Genomic DNA, 25,396 nt, shown 5'->3' on the forward strand with positions numbered 1-25,396 from the left:
ATGCACATGTGTGTGTGTGTGTGTAGGTGCACGTGCGTGCATGCACGCACGTGCACTTTAGTTTGATTAACAGTATAATGATAATGATCTGCAGAGCAATGCATGTAGTCTATCATAGTGAGGCATCGTGTAGCCTATACTGTTATATGATGAGTAACAGAATCCCCTCGTCACCTGCACGCACACATGCATGATGGCTGCATTGTCTTTGTTGTGAAGATCATCATAGGAAGAGTTTAGACTAGAGCAGGCGTCTTCAACGTTTTCAGGCCAAGGACCCCTTAGCTGAGAGAGACATGAAGCAAGGACCCCCACTACATGTTTTCTTGATTTTCATCGATTTCATAGATAGATTCATAAACTTGTTTGACAGCACTGTCATCAGTCTGTTAGATTCGTGTTGATGTGTTTTTCTTTCCTTAAATCGTCGTTAGGCCTACTTAATAAACTTGACCTTTTACTCTGTACTTGGTCTGCTCTTTTTTGTACCTCTACACCAAACCTATTTGCCAAAAATAGCCGATCTGCAAGCTCTCAACGCCGCGCAACGCAAGGCTTTGAGAGCTTGACGTGAGGGTTCAAGTTGTTAATTTTAAAAGAATTATCCTATCACACAAAGATTTGGCGGCCCCCCCTGTAGTAACTCTGAGGACCCCCTAGGGGTCCCGGACCCCCTGTTGAAGACCCCTTGACTAGAGGTTAGGGTCTTTTCAATCTAAGAAATAGGTACTTGGTTTGGCTCCTCCCCTTTCCTAGTCCACTTCCTCCCAAGTGCTTCTGTGTTTTGTGACCAGCAAAAGGTCCCTAAGAGAGATGTCCTGAGAGAATAGGGAGATTAGGGTCCTTTTGCTTTGAGGCATGATCGTTATGTAATGTCCATGACCTTGACATGCAGATCTTTTAGCATCTGCCACTTGCAAAGATCATAGGAAGAATGTACCTCTACCCAAACATATTTGTCCATGATGTGCTTCAATCAAAAAATGCAATAATCCCAACAAAATAATGTTTGGATTAAATCTGTGGAATAAAAAGATATTTATTTAACACTCAGTATTTGAAAACATAAAAAGTAGCTTCGCTGTGACAGATTGTGGATTTATTTTTAACGTTTTGGTAAGGAAATGGTAACTTCATGTATTGTGTAGGTTTGCAGACAAATAGTCTACTTTATGTGCCTCTTGCAACCTAGACAAAAAAAGTAATTTTCCCTATTCCAGATAAATAAGTGCCCTATCACACAACAAAAACAACCCTAAACCAACTGGGTGCATCTGTAAATATGCTGTGCAATATAAGGCCTTGATCTATAGGTAATGAGGTAGTGTAATTTCCCACAATGCCTTGCTTAATTGACGCAACCTCACATTTCCCTGGCCCATGAGGATATATGCAAGGTTCTGAACAGCGACAGGTCTCCTAGGCTCCTGTAAACTGTTTGCCAGCAGTAAATCCAAAAGCAAAATGTTCTACATTTGGACCAAGACACATCATTACTACACTTTGTGATACACTTTGAATCAGTTTTCACACCGTAAAATCCTTGGTGATTTTCCTTTGCACATAGATCTTCATGACCTACGGCAGTGATATTCAGCTGGCGGCCCACGGGCCAAATGCGGCCCAGCAGAGCTTTCTTGTGGCCCCTGGAGAACATTCCAAAGAAGGAGAACATTCCAAATAAATAATTCACCGGGATTGTGTCCATCTTTCATCTTCTCCATCATCATTAACTTCAAGCACATCTTGTGCTCTTATCAGTCGGGTGCTCAAAACAAATGCAAAAAAACCTTTCATTAATGCGAACATGTAAACACTTGACTTCACCTTACCAGCCTGCCTCAAATACTCTTGCTGCAAAGACGCATCCATGCCAATGACCCATGCCATGTAGAACACACTGAAATACTGTATCAACTTCCTCTTTTCTTAATATCAAAATCTAAGCCTGTGCTCTATAAAGGAAGAGTTTAGACTAGAGCAGGCGTCTTCAACGTTTTCAGGCCAAGGACCCCTTAGCTGAGAGAGACATGAAGCAAGGACCCCCACTACATGTTTTCTTGATTTTCATCGATTTCATAGATAGATTCATAAACTTGTTTGACAGCACTGTCATCAGTCTGTTAGATTCGTGTTGATGTGTTTTTCTTTCCTTAAATCGTCGTTAGGCCTACTTAATAAACTTGACCTTTTACTCTGTACTTGGTCTGCTCTTTTTTGTACCTCTACACCAAACCTATTTGCCAAAAATAGCCGATCTGCAAGCTCTCAACGCCGCGCAACGCAAGGCTTTGAGAGCTTGACGTGAGGGTTCAAGTTGTTAATTTTAAAAGAATTATCCTATCACACAAAGATTTGGCGGCCCCCCCTGTAGTAACTCTGAGGACCCCCTAGGGGTCCCGGACCCCCTGTTGAAGACCCCTTGACTAGAGGTTAGGGTCTTTTCAATCTAAGAAATAGGTACTTGGTTTGGCTCCTCCCCTTTCCTAGTCCACTTCCTCCCAAGTGCTTCTGTGTTTTGTGACCAGCAAAAGGTCCCTAAGAGAGATGTCCTGAGAGAATAGGGAGATTAGGGTCCTTTTGCTTTGAGGCATGATCGTTATGTAATGTCCATGACCTTGACATGCAGATCTTTTAGCATCTGCCACTTGCAAAGATCATAGGAAGAATGTACCTCTACCCAAACATATTTGTCCATGATGTGCTTCAATCAAAAAATGCAATAATCCCAACAAAATAATGTTTGGATTAAATCTGTGGAATAAAAAGATATTTATTTAACACTCAGTATTTGAAAACATAAAAAGTAGCTTCGCTGTGACAGATTGTGGATTTATTTTTAACGTTTTGGTAAGGAAATGGTAACTTCATGTATTGTGTAGGTTTGCAGACAAATAGTCTACTTTATGTGCCTCTTGCAACCTAGACAAAAAAAGTAATTTTCCCTATTCCAGATAAATAAGTGCCCTATCACACAACAAAAACAACCCTAAACCAACTGGGTGCATCTGTAAATATGCTGTGCAATATAAGGCCTTGATCTATAGGTAATGAGGTAGTGTAATTTCCCACAATGCCTTGCTTAATTGACGCAACCTCACATTTCCCTGGCCCATGAGGATATATGCAAGGTTCTGAACAGCGACAGGTCTCCTAGGCTCCTGTAAACTGTTTGCCAGCAGTAAATCCAAAAGCAAAATGTTCTACATTTGGACCAAGACACATCATTACTACACTTTGTGATACACTTTGAATCAGTTTTCACACCGTAAAATCCTTGGTGATTTTCCTTTGCACATAGATCTTCATGACCTACGGCAGTGATATTCAGCTGGCGGCCCACGGGCCAAATGCGGCCCAGCAGAGCTTTCTTGTGGCCCCTGGAGAACATTCCAAAGAAGGAGAACATTCCAAATAAATAATTCACCGGGATTGTGTCCATCTTTCATCTTCTCCATCATCATTAACTTCAAGCACATCTTGTGCTCTTATCAGTCGGGTGCTCAAAACAAATGCAAAAAAACCTTTCATTAATGCGAACATGTAAACACTTGACTTCACCTTACCAGCCTGCCTCAAATACTCTTGCTGCAAAGACGCATCCATGCCAATGACCCATGCCATGTAGAACACACTGAAATACTGTATCAACTTCCTCTTTTCTTAATATCAAAATCTAAGCCTGTGCTCTATAAAGGAAGAGTTTAGACTAGAGCAGGCGTCTTCAACGTTTTCAGGCCAAGGACCCCTTAGCTGAGAGAGACATGAAGCAAGGACCCCCACTACATGTTTTCTTGATTTTCATCGATTTCATAGATAGATTCATAAACTTGTTTGACAGCACTGTCATCAGTCTGTTAGATTCGTGTTGATGTGTTTTTCTTTCCTTAAATCGTCGTTAGGCCTACTTAATAAACTTGACCTTTTACTCTGTACTTGGTCTGCTCTTTTTTGTACCTCTACACCAAACCTATTTGCCAAAAATAGCCGATCTGCAAGCTCTCAACGCCGCGCAACGCAAGGCTTTGAGAGCTTGACGTGAGGGTTCAAGTTGTTAATTTTAAAAGAATTATCCTATCACACAAAGATTTGGCGGCCCCCCCTGTAGTAACTCTGAGGACCCCCTAGGGGTCCCGGACCCCCTGTTGAAGACCCCTTGACTAGAGGTTAGGGTCTTTTCAATCTAAGAAATAGGTACTTGGTTTGGCTCCTCCCCTTTCCTAGTCCACTTCCTCCCAAGTGCTTCTGTGTTTTGTGACCAGCAAAAGGTCCCTAAGAGAGATGTCCTGAGAGAATAGGGAGATTAGGGTCCTTTTGCTTTGAGGCATGATCGTTATGTAATGTCCATGACCTTGACATGCAGATCTTTTAGCATCTGCCACTTGCAAAGATCATAGGAAGAATGTACCTCTACCCAAACATATTTGTCCATGATGTGCTTCAATCAAAAAATGCAATAATCCCAACAAAATAATGTTTGGATTAAATCTGTGGAATAAAAAGATATTTATTTAACACTCAGTATTTGAAAACATAAAAAGTAGCTTCGCTGTGACAGATTGTGGATTTATTTTTAACGTTTTGGTAAGGAAATGGTAACTTCATGTATTGTGTAGGTTTGCAGACAAATAGTCTACTTTATGTGCCTCTTGCAACCTAGACAAAAAAAGTAATTTTCCCTATTCCAGATAAATAAGTGCCCTATCACACAACAAAAACAACCCTAAACCAACTGGGTGCATCTGTAAATATGCTGTGCAATATAAGGCCTTGATCTATAGGTAATGAGGTAGTGTAATTTCCCACAATGCCTTGCTTAATTGACGCAACCTCACATTTCCCTGGCCCATGAGGATATATGCAAGGTTCTGAACAGCGACAGGTCTCCTAGGCTCCTGTAAACTGTTTGCCAGCAGTAAATCCAAAAGCAAAATGTTCTACATTTGGACCAAGACACATCATTACTACACTTTGTGATACACTTTGAATCAGTTTTCACACCGTAAAATCCTTGGTGATTTTCCTTTGCACATAGATCTTCATGACCTACGGCAGTGATATTCAGCTGGCGGCCCACGGGCCAAATGCGGCCCAGCAGAGCTTTCTTGTGGCCCCTGGAGAACATTCCAAAGAAGGAGAACATTCCAAATAAATAATTCACCGGGATTGTGTCCATCTTTCATCTTCTCCATCATCATTAACTTCAAGCACATCTTGTGCTCTTATCAGTCGGGTGCTCAAAACAAATGCAAAAAAACCTTTCATTAATGCGAACATGTAAACACTTGACTTCACCTTACCAGCCTGCCTCAAATACTCTTGCTGCAAAGACGCATCCATGCCAATGACCCATGCCATGTAGAACACACTGAAATACTGTATCAACTTCCTCTTTTCTTAATATCAAAATCTAAGCCTGTGCTCTATAAAGGACTGGCACAGAAAACATCAAAATGCATGAATGCAGTATGAAGCAGGGCATAATAAGTTACCATAGCCTAATATGCAGAGATGGGCACAGAGAAAAAATTTAAATACAAATACTATGTGAAATACTTACCAGGATACTGTCACCAGGATAGCATCTTGGTGACAGTATCCGGGTCAGTATTAGACGAAGTTCTGACCAATTGACGAAGTTCTGCCTAATGGACATACTCTACATTTCCATTGTTGTATCTTATCGGACATATAGCCATCAACAAACGGTGAAACGGTTAACCATGAACATTTTTGTTTCTGTTCTGTTGTCACAGTCTTGTGGCCCCCGACTTCAATTGATTTTACAATAATGTGGCCCACTGCCTGATCTAGTTGAATACTCCTGACCTACGGTATCTGGAAGGGCATACTTTTACAAAATGTTGAGGTGTTTCTGACCAATCCTCAAGCTTGCATATGCTCACTTCACACTGAACACACAGACATTTGGTCCATTAGTTACAAGGCGCAAGTTGGCACCTCGACAGAGTACCAACTTGCCCACCCACATACGGTACATACAGGAAGCACCGAACAGCACCGATCGCACAAGTAGGCCATGCATGGCCACGAGTGCACAAGGCGCAGGTTGGCACCAGTGTTGTTTTTGACAGCAAATTTTGATTTAGTTTTAGTCATAGTCTTTTGAATAAAATGACATTTAGTTTTAGTCATAATTAAGTCACCTGGAAAAGTTTTAGTTTTAGTCTAATTTTAGTCGACTATATATCATACGTTTTTAGGCGACTAAATCTACAGTTGATTTGGTCAACTGAAATGTATTTTGGCAGGCCTTGGCTTGATGTCATCGTAATGACTAATTACGACGCGTTGTGAGCTTGTAGATCGGCTATTTTCAGTACGCAACTCCTGAGAGCAACCAAACATAAAATGACTCTCTTCTCCACTAGCCCCTCCCTAATGTTTTAGTCTAGTTTTTATTTTGTTGACGAAATTGTCAATATATTTAGTCTTAGTTTTAGTCATCACAGCTTAGTTTTTATTTTGTTTTTATTTAGTTTTCGTCAGTGATTTTCGTCATAGTTTTAGTCGACTAAATCAACACTGGTTGGCACCTCGACAGAGTGCAGTCTAGTTAAAGAGCTGAAGTCTCTGCCTCTTCAGCTCTTTACTTACTTTAGATTATCTCTATAATAAAACATGTGTGTTCAGTAACAGGCTGTTACTGAACACACATTTATATTATAGAGATAATCTAAAGTATTCTTTCAGACAAAATGTATCTCTACTTTTAATGACGTCGCTCATCTCCATAGTTTACCACTTAATCCAGACCGCATGTCCGTACGTCTTAAAGCTCCAAAGCTACATGCTAACTAGCTAGTGTTGTAGGCCGGAAAATGCTAAGCAGGAAATGGGAATTTTCTTGCAAAATATAACGGGAGATCGTCATCTGTCATATCTCGTCATTGGTAGTGGGTGAGTTAAAGGAGCTATAGTCAACCTTTTCTTGAAAAATGGACGCTAAAATAAAAAGAATGTTTCGAAAATATTTTATAAAAAAGATTAAGCTTCATATTGTTTTGTGTTTCTATTCAAAAATGACCACAAAAAGCATAAAATAATCATGTTGGCCATTGTCAGGCCGACTTTGTTTACATCCCTTATCAATCCATATAAAAGAATAGAAGAGGGATATAAACAAAGTCGGCCTGACAATGGCCAAAAGGATTATTTTATCATCATGTTATGCTTTTTGTGGTCATTTTTGAATAGAAACACATATATGAAGCTTAATCTTTTTTACAAAATATTTTCGAAACAGAATTTTTATTTTAGCGTTGGTTTTTCAAGAAAAAGTTGACTATAGCTCCTTTAAGATCCACCACATTTAACAGAATCTTTTAAGATATTCATTTTTAGTCATATTGCCAATGGGAGTGAGACACATTTTATCCAGCCCATGCAACACTCTTAAATCAAAGGCTAAGTGTAGAGACTCAAGGTTAAAGAGAGGGCTACAGATCATTTTAAATGCTGGAGTGGAAATAATGAGAATGAGAATGTACAAAATTGAAAACGTTGACCTTTTGAATTCACTCAGTTGTACTTGCCCGAACACACCGTAATTGAAATATAACATTTAGGTCAATGAACATCTTCTGTTATACCCCTAGTATACTGTGAGGAGCAAGCAAAGAATGAGCTTTCTGCAATTGACAAGGCCAAAAAAATGTTTACTTGTCGCAAGTAAACACCCACATAATCACAGGTAATTGGTTGTGCCTTATAGCATCATTTCTAATTGGCCTATGCTGCTTATGATAGTTAGCACAATGTTTTAACAAATACTTTAATATCATAAATAAACTGTAAATACTATCTAAATAAATACACAATGTACTCTGAAAAAGGGCCTCGGATCAGCAAAATATTATGTCCATCCTGGATGGACATAATGCATCTTTGGAGATGCATGCATAGCAACGACAGTTCTACTGCCAGATTTATTATTTATTTATTAGGGCTGGTGCCAGCAAAAAGCAGCTTACCTTTGCGATGTTATAGGTAATTATCTATTGATTATTTTCAAACTAATTCTTTATACAATGGACACTCATATGGGTACTTTAGCCAAACTGGCGGCAGAGGGCAGCCTTATGCAAATAATTCATGTGAATTGGGCCGCTCCGCTTGCTATACATTCAGAGCATAGAAATGCATTTTCTAGATCAGATCCACAGAAAACAGCCAGGAAGTGATTTGGGACTCCATTATTGCTAACGTGTGGTGGATTTTTGAGAGCGGGAGATGTTTTACTGTACACGGCGGCGCGACCCCTCATCAGCTTACAGTCATCAGACAAGGTAAAAAGAACGAGCCGTATTGGCAACGAGCTGGGTTTAACTTGAACATTGGGGCGAACGGGAACGTCCGAAGCAGTAAAAGAGTTAATGGGAAATCTTGAAAATGGTTGATTGGTTGCCATAACTTTCGGACGGACTTTTCTCACTCCGTCTATTCTATTGCAATGCACCAATAATGAGCCCGACAACAACTGTAATTTTAAGACCAACACACCCATGGGGCGCACAACTGATGCAAGAACATTTGGTATTCAATATAAGGTGAGTGCTGGGTGTAAAAATGGCTGCTGTGTTGGTAGTAAAATTGCAATGATAATTGCGCTGTGCTGTCTAAGATAGGGCCCGGACTAGTCTAAAACCCTGCATGCAAGCATCCCCTAGAGGCCATACTGTACCTTATCCACCTCTTTCCGCGGGAATTTACAGGAGAATTCTTTGCACCACACTTCTGGTTAACAGCAGACATACAAGCTCACGTCGCGTCGCAGATGCAGCCGTTGTGAGCTTGGATGTTGTACCTTACACTGAACTGAAAACTGACTAAATGGTGGTGCTAATGGAGTAGAGCTGTCGTTCCCAACATTTTTAACATTCATGTACGCCCTGAGGCACCTTACATGTTACAGTTTACTCCCAGCACCATGGACAGCTCACTATATTGTTTATTAATGCGTCCATCGGTGGACAGTCATGTCCAGAGGCATTATGTTTTAGGGTTGTACGCCCGTCTGTGAACTTGTGAACGAGGAATTTGGGTACATATCTGTCCACTTGGTCAAGGTCACTGTGACCTCACAATTCATGTTCATGAAACTCCTTCAAAGTTTTCACCACATACAACATGTGTAACTGGTTGACGGAAGCATACAACTAAAGATCTTGGAATTTTTCTTTTAGATTATAAAATGTTGATATTTTGACCCGAGGATGGCCTAAGAGGATAGACCTTCTTGAGCGTATGAGGTGTGTAATTAGGGTATTTCGGGGCTGCTGAATCCACACCTACTTTTGTGTGTCCACGAGACATATAATATTGGCAATAAAAAAAAAAGGTTGGAGTAGGGTTTGAATTCATGAAAACAATTCAAGATCAGGCAGGTAAGCGCACATCATGACACAAAGGATAACATGATACAATCTGACAAGGAACACTCAAAAGGGTTTAAAACATAGGGACTAACAGGACACAGGTGAACTCAAATGACATGATTGGCTAAGCCTTAGCCAATTAGGCCTATTTTATGGCCAAGTAGTCATTTCAACTGAAAACTAATGGTTAGAATGGATTCAGCAGCCCCAAAAATACCCTAATTACACACCCCATATGCTCATATTGGCCATTTCTTTATTTTATCCCCTTTAATCCCAGGCCCAGGTATCCCGATACCCCCAACTTTGATTGGCTCCCACAAAGTTTCCGAAGGGAGTTGTGATTGAGAAAGTTCAGAGGTGATAGTAGACACCTTTATGAATACAAATGTGAAGAAAGCTATTGATTTAGATTTCGTTCCCAGATTGGTCTAACACTCGGCTAACTTTCCCTTACTATTTTGAGATATGATGTGTGGGAATAAAGTGGTGAACAGACACCTTCTTTTCTTGCACAAAATAATGCAATACTAGGACAAAACTCAGAAATAGCCACAAAGTGGCGATTCGAGTGTTCAAGCCAAGCCTGTTAGAAGATGAAAGCTGCAATTGGTCTCGTTGACAGTTTCTGACACTCCCTGTAGACCTTCTTCATGACAGCCATGTTGAGCAATGATTCTAATTAAGGTTCCATTCCATTTAGCGTAGCGGTCTTTCCAGCGAGACAACACCAACCCTGAAGCGTTGTTTCTATGGGGACGGCAGTGGCTCCCGCTAGAGCGGCCTTCTTGGAATCCGAAGGTTACAGGTTCGAAGTGTCATTGAGCAAGACGCTGAAACCCCTAATGGCTCCAGATGAGCAGGTTGTTGCAGTGCATGGTTTCCTCTGCCGTCACTGTGTGAATGAGTGAATATGAAGTACAGTACATTGTACAGCGCTCTATAGCACTATATAAATGCAGTGCATTCACAATTACATTTAGAGCAGGGGTCTTCAACGTTTTCAGACCAAGGACCCCTTAGTTGAGAGAGAGATGAAGCAGGGACCCCCACAACCTTTTCATAGATTCCATAGTTTCAATGGTCTGACAGCACAATCATAAGTGTATTTTGGATTAACGTGAATTTGTGTTTTCAGATATTTAACCAAGTGTTGAACTGTCAATACTTAATTAACTTGACCTTTCACTCTGTACTTAGTCGGTTCTTTTTCCCCTCTACACCAAAGCTCTTTACCGAAAATAGCCGATCTAGGCATTGTGAGCTTGTAGATCTGCTATTTTTGGCTAAAGTTCTCCGAATATGGACGCTAGGGTTTAAGTGGTTATTATAAAAAAGGAGAAAAAAGTGGAGCGCTTAATATGCGCTTAGCATGATCGGCCATCAGCTGGGTGAAGCTCAAACTCGATGACCCCTGTGTGATTAATAAGGTCTACACGTACATTCAATTGACTTTTTGGGGCCTCAAAGCAGCATGAAATGCTTTAAAAATCCCAGGTGCAGATTTGGCCTTGTGGAAGAGTGGAATTGCCAAGTGGCACCAGCTAGCATACTATACAGAACTGTGACCAGCTGGCTGCTAAAGGCTGCTAAATCAGGCACATTGTAATGAAAATGTTTTGAGTGTATTCCACCACAGGGCCGCTGGTGTGAAGGAAGGTGTCCAGATTTAGCCCGATGGAACAGCCCCCACCACACTACGCGCTCCTCCCCCCAGGGACGTGCTGGCCATTGGGAAAAGCGGGACAACTCCCGAACGGCCGGTTCATTCCCGGCCGGTCCAGGCCGGCCATTAGGAAAAAACCTTGTATCTCCAAGTTTCAAATTTGTATTTTTTTTTTCGCAAAGCAAAGCCCTGCTTCATCATACAAGGCCGTTGCACAAAAGTAGTGAAAACAGCAGATCTACAAGCACACAACGCCTCGCACCGCGAGGCGTTGTGTGCTTGTAGATCAGCTGTTTTCACTAGTTTAAATATATTTTTTAATGATAAATACAAAACAAACGGTTTTGGACATTCAAGGTTTCCGCCCGACAACGACGAAATATAACTCATGTAATTGGCCCACTGGCTTGTCACTTGTCATGATCTGAAATGGCAAATCTTTGAGTAGCAGCAGCGCTATAGAGAGAGAGAGATCTCTCTCTATAGCGCGCAATGAGGGCCTCTCCAACTCTTTTTCCCGGGCTGAATCAGGGGCCCAGCACGTCCCTGCCCGCACACGCGCTCCTCCTCATCTTCCTCAATGCGTTTCTTTCTTTCTTTTGCTGACCAACCCGAGAGCGCGATGCTGAAACAAATGCCTAAAAAGATCTGTTGCCATTGGGAGATGGCTGTTAGAGAATAGGAGTCTGAAAGGAACAGAGCACGCTGCCTCATTTGCATTCAGACAGTCCCTCATGCACACTCTCTCTCTCATGGGCACTCAACACGCTTGTCATATTTACACCTGGAGTCTGGCCACTGACGCACATTCACACAAATAATGTAGACTTCCGTGCCCACGCACGCACACGAGCGAGCGCGTGCGTGCACACACACACACACACACACACACACACACACACACACACACACACACACACACACACACACAACAACAACAAACACAGTTAAATTAAAGGGGCCACTACCGTCACTCAGATAATACACACATCTCTCAGATATTCACACAAGTCATGTGCTTGCTCGCACACACACACACACACACACACACACACACACACACACACACACACACACACACACACACACACGCGTGCGGGCGAGCGCTCACATATGCACACAGTTACATCACAGGGCCATCGTCATTCAGATATACACACACATCTCTCAGATAATCACACATGCACGTGCACACGCACTCACGTGCGCACGCGCGCTGTGAAAGTCCATCTAGTGTCGTTGTGCCCATCACTCTGTGGGATGATTGTGGAGAGGAGCGTACGTGCGGCGCACTGGGGGTGACATCAAATGGTAAATGTCATGGTGAGATGAAGGGAAGAAGGAAGGCTAGAATAAAGGATGCGGGGAGGAAAGGCGAAGTGAGGAGAGCAGAGGAGAACGGGGGCCTGGGGGGGTTGGGGTGGGGGTGGGGGGGACAAACAACAAACAGCACCAACCACCACCCGTCTGGCTTCCTCTTGACTGCCAGGAGCAGACAGGTGGAGAGAGGCGTGTGGCGGAGGGGGGAGGGGGGCATCTGTCCATCTCCCTCTGACTCTCGGGCTATAGCGTATAACAGCTGTCTGCATCTGCGTCTGAGTTTCACGCTATTAGACGTTATACCTGCTGGCCACGTCCCACCGTGGATCTGCCATAACACGCACGCACGCACGCACGCTAGGGATGGGACGATATGAAAATTTCATATCATGATTATTGTGACAAAAAGAAATCGCGATTTACGATATTATCGCAATAATCAAAATCCAATATCCTGGGCGGAACATTTGCCAAAAATAGCAGATCTACAAGCTCACAACGCGTCGGCTATTTTTTGGCAAAGACATTAAGCTAAAGAGTGAGAAAAAAAAAACTGTATCAAGTATGTATATCATAAGTACCTTTTACCAATTATAGAGGGTTTAAGTGGTACCGGATATGCAGCTCGGCAAATAAAAGGTGAATTGATCCCAATGCATGACGGAGGACGATATCACGATAAATAAAATCTCCACGATATGATTATCGTAAGTGTTTTTTATCACGATATACGATAATATCGCGTATCGTCCCATCCCTAATGCACGCACGCACGCACGCACTCTCACAAACAAACAAACACGAGCACATGCACCATCTGTCATCCATCCACGTGCTGTCTGTCACATATTTTCATGTTCCTCCACAGGAAAAGAATACATTTGCATTGAATCTTTTTCTTTTCCTTTCTGTTATTTTTAGTATTTTTATATAAAACATGTCTGTCTTTCTCACCATGTATTTCTCAACCGTGTGAGTAGCTGTGTACCTTTCTGTCAGATCATAGCCTACAGTATTTTATCAGAGTACACTGCACGATCCAGAGTGTTATACTATAACTCTGAGACCCGAAAGGGTCCATTTGTACACTATCAAATTTAAATGAACACTGGATTTTACTTGAATTCCTGGGTGTTTTTGAGCGGTGCTCCTGGAACAGGAGCCATAGCTCCAACATCTGGCTTTGTCCGGTCAAAAACCAATGGGAAAACGCGTTAAAAAATGTCCAGGCTTAAGTCAACTGAAGCGCAGCTACAATGTCCGGCCTACATCCTGGCACAAACAGCTCAAAGTTTGTCGAAAACCGGGGGGAAAAACATGTTAAAAGATGTCCAGGGGCCAAAGTTTGTTGTACGCCAGGGTCCCATTGGCCAAGCCTCGCAGGACGTGCTGTGATTGGCTAGCGGGACTCTTGATGAAATTAACTCATAAAAAGCACTTCACACTAGGTGTGATTTTTTTGGTTTTTGTCTCATTCCTAAGCCAATTATTTGATGACCAGCAGTGGTTCCCTATATGGAGACACAAAGAGCCTGCTTTCCCTCATCCTCATCAACAGAGCTTCCGTGCTCCAGTCTGTATGACCGGCGGAAGCATTTGAAAACTGCAGTCTGGCCACGCGAGACCACCACACATCCTGCGTAGGACATGTATCGATGTATAGATGTAAAGGAGTAGAAGTAAAAGTACCGAAAATTGGAAATACTCCAGTAAAGTAAAATTAACTCAAAATTGTACTTAAGTACCGTAGGCTACTTGTACTTAGTTTCTTTACATCAATGTGTATGCATATGTACGTCCCAATCCGTATGTCCCTTTTCTGATTGGACAATATGCCCCCTGTGACATCGTGTGGGTCTATACATCATCATCATACATCAGGGGTTTTCAACAGGGGGTCCGGGACCCCTAGGGGGTCCTCAGAGTTACTACAGGGGCGGCCGCCAAATCTTTCTGTGATAGAAACCTTTTTTCTCCTTTTTTATATTAACCACTTGATCCCTAACGTCCATATTCTGAGAACTTTAGCCAAAAATAGCCGATCTACAAGCTCACAATGCCTCGCAGATCGGCTATTTTTGGCAAAGAGGTTTGGTGTAGAGGGGAAAAAGAGCAGACTAAGAACAAAGTGAAAAGGTCAAGTTTATTAAGTATTGACGGTTCAAGTGGTTAAATATCTGAAAACATTAATTGACATGAATTCAAAAGATGAAACTATATGTAATCTATGATAAGGTTGTGAGGGTCCCTGCTTAAAACGTTGAAGATCCCTGTTATACATCATCATCATACTGTACTTTGCGTGGTCCTTGAACCCACACTGTTTCTTCAAGAACAGTATTTCCTAGTGTGAAGTTTGAAGTGAGCACCGCTCACTATCACACAGGTGTGATTTTTATCGTGTATCACGCAGCACCCCAACAACACAGTCTCACCCCCAAAACGTCATATATGTCCTTTGACTAAATCTACAGTTGATTTAGTCGACTAAAATGTATTTTGGCAGGCCTTTATGGCATCGTAATGACACTTGGTTGCGTGCTGAAAATAGCAGATCTACAAGCTCACAACGCGTCGCAACGCTTGTAGATCGGCTATTTTCAGCATGCAACACCTGAGAGCAACCAAACATAAAATAACTCTTCTCCACTAGTCCCTCCTCAACGTTTTAGTCTAGTTTTTATTTTGTTGACGAAATTGTCAATATATTTAGTCTTAGTTTTAGTCATCACAGTTTAGTTTTTATTTTGTTTTTATTTAGTTTTCGTCAGTGAAAAAAACGCAGTCGACAAACGTCATAGTTTTAGTCGACGAAATCAACACTGCTTCACACTGCGTGTACTTGTACGTCTCTGTGACGATAAATCTCCCGCAGAATGCAGCCTGTGAAGTTGTGCGTGATCATCAGTTTAACTTCCTTCCATCTCCCCATGAAAGGCATGAAGAAAACATCTTTGCATTCCCTGCGTTCCCCCGTCTCCGTCGTCTAGTCTCATATCTATGAATCTTCGGCTGTCAATCTCCCCACCCGTTTATATGACATGTGTCTGTATTAGCTTTGTTGTTTATGTATTTCTATTTCTGGTCTCCTCTCTATCTGTCTCCGTTCCGTATGGCTGCTATAGAACCTATGGAAGATATGGTGGGGTCTCTGCTCAGTCACTGTGGGGGAGAGCCCCCCCCCCTCCCCCTCCCTCCCTTCCTGTATTCTGGCAACTGACAGTGTCCTTCAAAACACACATGCTGTCAACGTGCTCATAGCCAAGCAGCACACGTACGCTATACCTGCACACAAACACACACGCACACACGTACGCGCGCACGTGCGCGCACACACACACACACACACACACACACACACACACACACACACACACACACACACACACACACACACACACACACACACTGGCATAGCCTACACATAAATACAGCTTAAAAGGAGGGGAGGGATAGAAATATATTTTCAGGTGTACGGTGTGTGTGTATGTGCGTGTGCGTGTGTATGTGTTTGCATGCACGATGCATGCTGTGTCACTTTCACTGTCCATAAATCTTGAAGGATGGAAGTGACCTCTTGCCAGAAATGGGGACGGGGGGACGCTTATAACCACAGGTACACAGCAACAAAATACAGTGCAATACCTGTGTTTTGCAGCGTTAAGCCAAATGAAAGGAGTAAGGATTGTGTGTGCTCGCGCGTGCAACGTGCGTGTGTACCTTTCTAGGTTTCAAATATCTTGTGCCTTGATATCATTGAAGCTGCTGAATCCCCTGTTCACATTCCTGAAAGCATGAAAGCATGGGCACTCGATCCATTCCCCTTGAAGCAACTCTGATTTCCAAAATCAAGGCTGTGTTCATCTCTGTGCTACTTAGTGAAAAAAAGACTACGATTGAATGGCCCAAGGTTAGGAGATTGTTGACAATTTGCCAAGACAGTTTTTAGATGGTACGCCGTGGCGAAAGACAGGAAAGAAAAACGAGAGCGGGTGTACAGTATGAAGTAGGGACCATAAAAGGCTGTCATTTCAAACCTTCATTTGTGCTGCACATGTAGCCCACAGGTTGTCAACCCTTTTCATTTCAAGGACCCCCAGGTTGATATGCACCAGCGTCTAGTCGGCGACCTGGCCAACTCGGGAACGATGTAAATAGGGAATGAATGCCCCGCCCTTTAATGCAAACCCCATTATACCTGTTGTCATAGGATCCGTTTTGACCATCTGTTTGCTTGTGTCCATTTATGCCCATATATGGAGATATCTGTCTGTCTGCGACTCTGCGTCCATTTTATGCTCATATATGGAGATCCCTGTATTTGCCTGACGGGCGGCCGAACATCTAGTCGAGGACCGGCCGTCTCGGGAACGATGTAAATAGGGAATGTATGCCCCACCCTTTGCAAACCCCATTATACCTGTTGTCATACGACCTGTTTTGACCATCTGTTTGCTTGTGTCCATTTATGCCCATATATGGAGATATCTGTCTGTCTGTGTCCATGTTATGCCCATATATGGAGATCTATATATCTGTCTTATGTGTCCCTTTCATGCCCATATATGGAGATATCTGCCCTTCGGGCGGCCAAGCGTCTAGTCGGGTGCCGGCTACTCCAGGAACGATGTAAATAGGGAATGAATGCCCCACCCTTTAATGCAAACCCCATCATACCTGTTGTCATAGGACCCGTTTTGATCATCTGTTTGCCATTTATGCCCATATATGGAGATATCATGCCCATATATGGAGATATCTGTCTGTCTGCGTCCATTTTATGCCCATATATGGAGATCTCTGTATCTGTCTGTCTAGTATGCCCAGCCAATCGTCTAGTCGGGGACCGGCCTACTCGGGAACGATGTAAATAGGAATGAATGCCCCACCCTTTAACTCAAACCCCATTTATCTGTTTGCCTGTGTCCATTTATGCCCATATATGAAGATATACTTCTGTCTGTGTCCATTTTATGCCCATATATGGATATCTCTGGATCTGTCTGTCTAAGGACCCTGCAATGATACGCAGCCTGCTTGCTTTGCCACCCGTGGAGAATGATGCCCCTCCGGTTGTTAGGCAATACCCATCATACCCGTCCCTGGCCAACTCGGGAACCCATATACGTCCATTTATGCCCATATATGGAGATGTGCGGCCGAGCTTCTAGTTGGCGCCCTGGCCAACTCGGGAACAATGTAAATATGCCCATATATGGAGATCTCTGTAGGACCCGTTTTGACCATCTGTTTGCCTGTTTGTCCATTTATGCCCATATATGGAGATGTGCGGCCGAGTGTCTAGTCGGCGCCCTGGCCAACTCGGGAACAATAGTGTGGGGTCATGTGGTGTACGTGATGTCAGAGCCTTTTATGAAGTGATGTCACAATGAGTCAGCAGATTTCCTATCTGTATCTGTCTGTCTGCATCCATTTTATGCCCATTTATGGAGATATCTGTATCTGTTTGTCTGTGGCGTACGTGATGTCAGAGCCTTTCATGAAGTGATGTCACAATGAGTCAGCGCTTGTGCCGATTTCCTCCGGAACAGCCTGATGTCAACAATGAGCTCCGCATAAGGAGATTCAGAACGTTTCGCGCCGGTTTCGGAAAACCGCGCGTCGGGTCGGGCGTGCCGAATCTGAAGCCGGTGGGACGAACGGTTCTCGAGATACGCGGATTACATACAGACAGACAGAGAGAGATTTGTCGCATTTATAGATAGATTACTAGTAAGACGCCTCAGGGCGACAGGGATGTGGACATCAGGGATGTGGACATCCCTGGCATCACAGGGATCTCTCTAACAGGGCATCATTAATATTGATGACATCAGGGAACTCCATATATGGGCATAAAAGGGATTCTGTTAGAGTGGTTCCCATGACATCACAACATACAATATATTTTATGTCCATTCCTATCTGAACCAGCCACACAGATATGGGCCATGTCTTGGCCATTTGGCCAGTGATATATATCGATGACATCAGGGATCTTCATATATGGGCATAAAATGGATTCTATGGGAATACCCATATATGGACGTTTACATAGGTGATGTCACCTGTGATATCACCAGTGATGTCACAGTGATGTGTCAAGGGAACCACAGTGTCAGGCGTGACCTTCAGAGATACACGGATACGTGGACAAGATGTGCCCGACATCACAGTGAGATCAGAGCATGATGTCAGAAGAGGAAACCCATAGACTGTAAAAATGTGTACACGCCTACACACGGACAAGCTGTGACGTTTCTCATAGTAAACTTGCGACCTATGGTCGCAATTACAATTATTATTATTATTATTGCGACCTACGGTCGCATTTACTATCAAAACCTCCACCGGCTGTCCGTCTGTCCGTCCGTCTGTCTGTCACACGTCACACGTCACAATTTTGCCCTGCTCATATCTCCACAACCGTTGCCCTCATCCATGCCAAATTTTGCACACACACTCCTTACCTGCCAAACTACAACCTCCAAGGACCCCCGGAGCTCCAGGGACCCCCAGGTCCCTGGGGGACCCCCAGGTGTAAAAAATGACCAAATGTGCAAAAATGACCACCCCAACGGGGCTGCTCACAGGGAATTCCTGGGGACCACCCACTCCTGGTGCTCCAGAACGGATGCAAAAGTGGTGGCGCCCCCAGTGGAGGACCCCCTCCACTGCAGCTCACATAAAATGCCGTAACTCGGGCTAGGAGCGTCCGGGAGAGCCGGGGCCGGTACCTATTCGTCCACCAAGGCAACGCGGAGACTCCACCCCTCATTTCTCACATGGCCCTCTTCTAGCGCCACCTTCAGGCCGATTTTTAAAACACATTTTTGGACACTGCTCCTACAGTTTTTGCCCTAAAATCACGCAAATCGCTACACAGTATGTCTACACTCATCCCATCAACATGAATCTGTCCCATATAGCGCCACCTTCAGGCCGATTTTTAAAAACACATTTTTGGACACTGCTCCTACAGATTTTGCCCTAAAATCACGAAAATCACCAAACAGTATGTCTACACTCATGTCATCAACATGGATCAGGAAGATTTTGGAAAAACACATTTTGCCCTATTTGTGGCGATCTCCCGATTAGGGAGTCTTACTGGTTATTATTACTGTATTATTTATCCGCGACACGTTTCGAGTGGCTATTTTCCACATGCGACACTGTTGTACAACAGAGTGTAAATTAAGCATTAGGTTATGTATCGGTGCCTCCTGTCCATCAGCAAAGAGAAATCCATGGCATCAATTTTTAAACCTGACTGGCTGGAGAAAGGCATAGTCATAATTAATTGATATATCATTATTTATCTCTGGGATACCAATCTACACTGTGAAATTCTCATAGTTAATTTAACACTGGGAGTACAAACGGAACCAAATGAGCAATGTGCAAATAAGCCGTAAAGCTTTCTAGGATCTCCTTTTAGTTGACCTTGTACCAGTGATTTGTGCTGTCATGAAACATGTACTTTTTGAGCGGTGGTAAACCGCTCCTATACGTGGCTGTACGTGTGTCTGTAGCCTTTTTCCTCAGCGTTTTGCCATAGTAAAATGTGTGTACGTAGCATCATGTTTGTCTAGTGATGTCGTATGTCTGTAGCCTTTTTCCTCCGAGTTTTGCCATAGCAAAACGTGTGTGTGTAGCATACCCTGTACATCCTAGACTCAAATCCTAATCTGAAGACGTTATGCAAGCACGACCACCGCTCACTTCACATGGGGTGTGATTTTTTCTATTGCAAACTGCTAATAAACTCTTCAATCAATCAATCAAACAAACCGTTGTAGTCTCCCAGAGTTAATTACAGACCCATAAGGTTCGATTTGGCTCCTATCAGTGATTTAGCTGGGGACCCCCTGTGACCCCCCCAAGGACTTCTGGGCGTCCTCAGGCCCCTCATTGAGAACCAGTGGTATAGCATTCGTTTCTACAGGACATCACCACACAAGCCAAGGTTAAACATCTTTTGAACACATTTATTACAAGGATAAACCATGTCATTTCCCAAGGGGTTCTTAAAGCTACAATCCATGTTACGTTATAGTCCCTATTTGGCCATGGTATGCCTATGAGCTTCAGTTATGGCTACTTGACTACATTTCTAAAGAGCAGGATGACCACCTTTAATCACTGTCGGGTGAAAACCTTGTATGTCCAAAAACGTTCGTTTTGCATTTATCATTTTAAAAACGATTTGAACTAGTGAAAACAGCCGATCTACAAGCACACAACGCCTCGCACCGCGAGGCGTTGTGTGCTTGTAGATCTGCTGTTTTCACTACTTTTGTGCGGCGGCCTTGTATGATGAAGCAGGGCTTTACTTTGCGAAAGAATGTACACATTTTGAAACTTGGAGATACGAGGTTTCCACCCGACAACGATGATATTATATAGCCTATTCAAGTTATAATTTAATATTACTATAATATCATATAATATAATATTACTAATAAAACAAAGTTATTGCATTAAAATAAGTTCCAGATTGCAACTCAAATGTACAGAAAGATAGTACACAAAACAGGCATATTGTCTAGCTAATTCCACACCCACTGTTTCCTGCAAAAAAATGCCCAAATACGGTACATCACACATACCCATACAAAAAAGCTACAGTATATATGCATACATGATGTGCTTTTTAATCCCTACGTACAGTAAATCCTGCCTGGCTGTGCTCCCTGCCAAACTGATGCTGACTGCAAAACGTACATAATGTATATCAAAACACAGTCTCTAGGCTGCTGGTTCTAGATGTGGGCTCTGGGGACCCCCGGATGTCCTTGATGGGCTTCCAGGGCCCCCCCCAGCTAAATGATTTATAGTTAGAAACCCGATGGACGCTTAAGCCCGTATCAGAGTGTACGGTGGAGAGCTATCCACCGTAAATTTGAGGTGGAAAGCTTTACACCTCAAGTCAGAAAATAAGTGCAGGACATCATAGTCACTCACGGTGGAGTCCTGTACACCGTGACTGACTGGTCTAGATCGACCAATCAGTGAACGGGGTGTAGAGCCTGTCTGTCTGATAGTAAAAACAGAGAGATGTGTTGGGACTTGCGGTGTAAAGCTCTCCACCGCGAGGAATGATGTAACGTTGTAGTTTCACGACTCAAAAAGACTTGAAAAGACTACACCGCGGTGTAAAGCCTTCCACCGCCCAGGCGACTATGATGCCGGCTTTACGGGTCTGTAACTCCTATAATTCTCAGCTATCAGAATGCTGAATAAGAGCTAATCCTGTTGCCACCTCAGAGACTGATTGGATTGAACGGTGTTTTAACGGTCTTTTTGCACACATATACAACATGCACTTTAGATACATTCTTATTTATTATTATGCAGATTAGTTTAAATATAATGCACTTTATGTGTCTCATTTCCCCCTATGCTCTTGCTCTTTATCTTTTTTCTACTGCAATGATGGGTCTACATAAATAAGAATTTCACCCGTAATGTGATGTGACAAATGAAGATTGATTGATTGGTTGACTCCTATCTGTGTACAAGTGAGACACACTCTTTGAGTTAAATAACACTGTTTTACAGTGTATATCGGTGTCTAAGAGATTTTAAAAAATCACACCAGGTGTGAAGTGAGCAGTGCTATTTATGAGTTAATTTCATCAAACTAGCCAATCACTTGGCCATTGGCCAAGCTGGGCCAATGGGACCCTGGGGCTTACAACAAACTTTGAGCCGTTTGTGCCAAGATGCAGGCCATATCTAGGCCAGATTTATGCCACGCTCCAGTTTACCTAAGCCCCGGACATTTTATACACAACAAACTTTGAGCCGTTTGTGCCAAGATGTAGGCGCCCCGGACATTATTTTTTTAACACGTTTTTCCCATGCATCAGCTTTTGATCGGACAACGTCAGATGTTGGAGCTTAGCTCCTGTTTCCGGGAGCACCGCTCAAAGAAAAAGGAACATAACGTCGTTGTCGGTTGGAAACCTTGTATCTCCAAGTTTCAAATTTGTACGTTCTTTCGCAAAGTAAAGCCCCGCTTCATTGTACAAGGCCGTCGCACAAAAGTAGTGAAAACAGCAGATCTACAAGCACACAACGCCTCGCACCGCAAGGCGTTGTGTGCTTGTAGATCGTCTGTTTTCACTAGTTCAAATCATTTTTAAAAGGAAAAATGCTAAACGAAAGGTTTTGGACATACAAGGTTTTCACCCGACAACGACGATAACAAACAAAGAAAAATCAAATGATGCATATAGTGCATACCGGGGGTCCTTGAAATGAAACGGGTGGAGAAGCACTGCTGTAGGCTACAGAGGAGCAGATCCAGGCAGACATATGCACCCTGGCTAGTGTGGAAAGAAAGAGGACAACAGAGAAAGGTTCAAAGCCACGTTCTGCCCGTAGAGACCGGAGGGACAAGTACACACGTGTGGTGTATACATCACACACACACACACACACACACACACACACACACACACACACACACACACACACACACACACACACACACACACACATTAAAGAGAGCAAAGCAAAAGGTAGCAAGAGCAGATTGCACTCTCTCCCTCTGACGTGCACGCACACGACACACACACGCACGCGCACGCACGCACACACGCACGCACACACACACACACACACACACACACACACACAGGACAAGTCTCTCACAGTGGATAAATCAGTCCTTTCATGCTCTCTCTTCTAGCTGGCCCCAGTTCTACTGTGTGACCATAACAGAGGAGGAGCAGTCCCTCTCTCTTACCATTCTAATGGACACACACATCTCCCTCTTCTATAGACTGCTGAAGACGGGAGGAATTACAGTATGTGTGTGATTTGGGAGAATATTTCCTGGCAGGATAATAAATGTATGTGAGTGTGGGCTAAAGATGACGAGGTAATTCATTTCTAAGTGATAGGGGCAGCGGTAATTGCTTTTGAAATGGGACACGATGTGTGCTGATGATGATGGTCCGATTAACATGAATTCAATTAAGTTCCTGTGAGCCTATATGTATTATCACCACTGTGATTTTTTTTTACATTTTTTTTTAGCTGATGATGATGATGATGATTATGAAAATGAGGATGATGAGTATAGCTTCTCATGCTTCTGACAATAACCTCGGACAAAAAAAAATCAGTGGAGGGGGGGAAAAAAGAACAGGAGGCATGCCGTAAAAAAAGGAGTGTTAGTAGCCTACGTGATGAGATTTAAAAGAGTCACGTTATTAATGAGAGAGAGGGAGGGGGAGAGGGAGAGAGAGGGAGGGAGAGAGAGAGAGAGAGGGAGCGAGGGAGAGAGGGAGAGAGACGCGATAACAGCGTGTGCACCGTTCACATTTGGTTCAGTTCTTTCCACGGGAGACGGGCAGTCAGATCCGACGAGCCACAGAAAAACTTCTGACAATCTGACAGAGAGGAGAACGACGATTCAAGGTAAATTGCTGATTTATCCGTAAACTTGGAAAAATATCATAGCCTCAAGCCTGACACACGACGGAGCTATAATGGGTTTGATGTTTTTGCGCGGGTTATGAGACTACTGTCTGTGTGTAGGTAGCCTAAATGATGAGACCACATTTTTTTGTGGAAATAACACCCCGCTCCCTCTTCCTTTGCATGGCGTTGCATTTTGACATTCTATGAATTTCAAATATAGCTACATAATGAGCTCGCATCGATCTATTGAGGTTAACACAAAAATGTGTTTCCTCAAGGAAACGCATGGTGCTTTTCTTATAGCTATACGGTCCGGACCGTGCGTATTTTTGCCAGACCGGAGGAGCGCGGACAGTCAGTTACCGGATTCTAGAGATCCTTTTGCGTCCTCATTGATACGCATTAGCCTAACACAGCCTCCATTCTGCTCATTAAACTGATTATCGACAGCAGACCTGTTATGTAGACCTATAATGTATCCATGGAGCAACAACATGTCAAGAACTGACTGCACGTGTAGCAGCAGCCAGAGGCGTCAATTGGGTACGGCATAGCTATGTCAGCTGCCATACCTTGGCTACAGGGGGACATAATAAAATGTACTTTTCATTGTGCCTGTTTGCCAAGGCATGGCAACATGACTGGTCACCAGTCATGTTGCCATACATTAGCTTTTGCTGAACTGACGCCACTGGCAGCAGCAGCAGCAGCAGCAGCCCTATATTATTGTGAAGCATGAGTGAGCAGAGATCGGGGGGACCTTGGCACGGTCAGTGACAGTGATGATGATGATGATGATGACAGGCGCAAATAATAACTCATCATCATGATGGGAATACACAGCCTGCTAATGCGTTAATAAAAGATAACCTATACAGTCTAAACGCGCGTACGTGTCGGTTTCCACGGCAGAACAAATCACTGGAAGGAAAGAGGTGAGGTGAAGCCGGTGCAAATTTCACGCGATTCGGAGCCGAGTCCGAACAGATGGTGCGCGTATACGGTTGTCTGCATGTCGCCGACCGTTACCGGCGCGGGCTCCAGGCGCGCGCGCGCACACACACACACACACACACACACACACACACACACACACACACACACACACACACACACACACACGGCACGCACGCACACCCCGCTGCGAGAGGCAAATATTTTACCTGCCGCATGCACAAGCTGGTTCAGAGCGTCCTTAATGAAGTTGATTGTCTCGGCGTCTCGGCAGCATAAGCCCCGCGTAATTGCATCCATTTATTATTAGTCATATAAGTCGGTGATCATAACACAATGTGTTTGGCTACATATTTAGAATGTGTTGGGTGGCTGATCCCTTGGCTTTATATCCTATATATTTGGTGCGTGTGCGTTCACAAATGAAATGTAGGCCAATAGACTATAGACCTAATATTGCGTGTGCGAGCGTAAATGCACAGATAGCACATCACGCACATGCCCTTGTGTGCGAAATATATTTGCTTAGAATCCCTGAGCCCGCCTTCTCTTCTTGGCATATCGATTAATGATTCTCTCCAATGTTATATTTTATGGGCAGGAAGGTGGGTCATATGCCAGG

The sequence above is a fragment of the Nannobrachium achirus genome (genome assembly GCF_963921795.1).
Source record: "Nannobrachium achirus genome assembly, chromosome: 5".
NCBI classification, from domain to species: Eukaryota; Metazoa; Chordata; class Actinopteri; order Myctophiformes; family Myctophidae; genus Nannobrachium; species Nannobrachium achirus.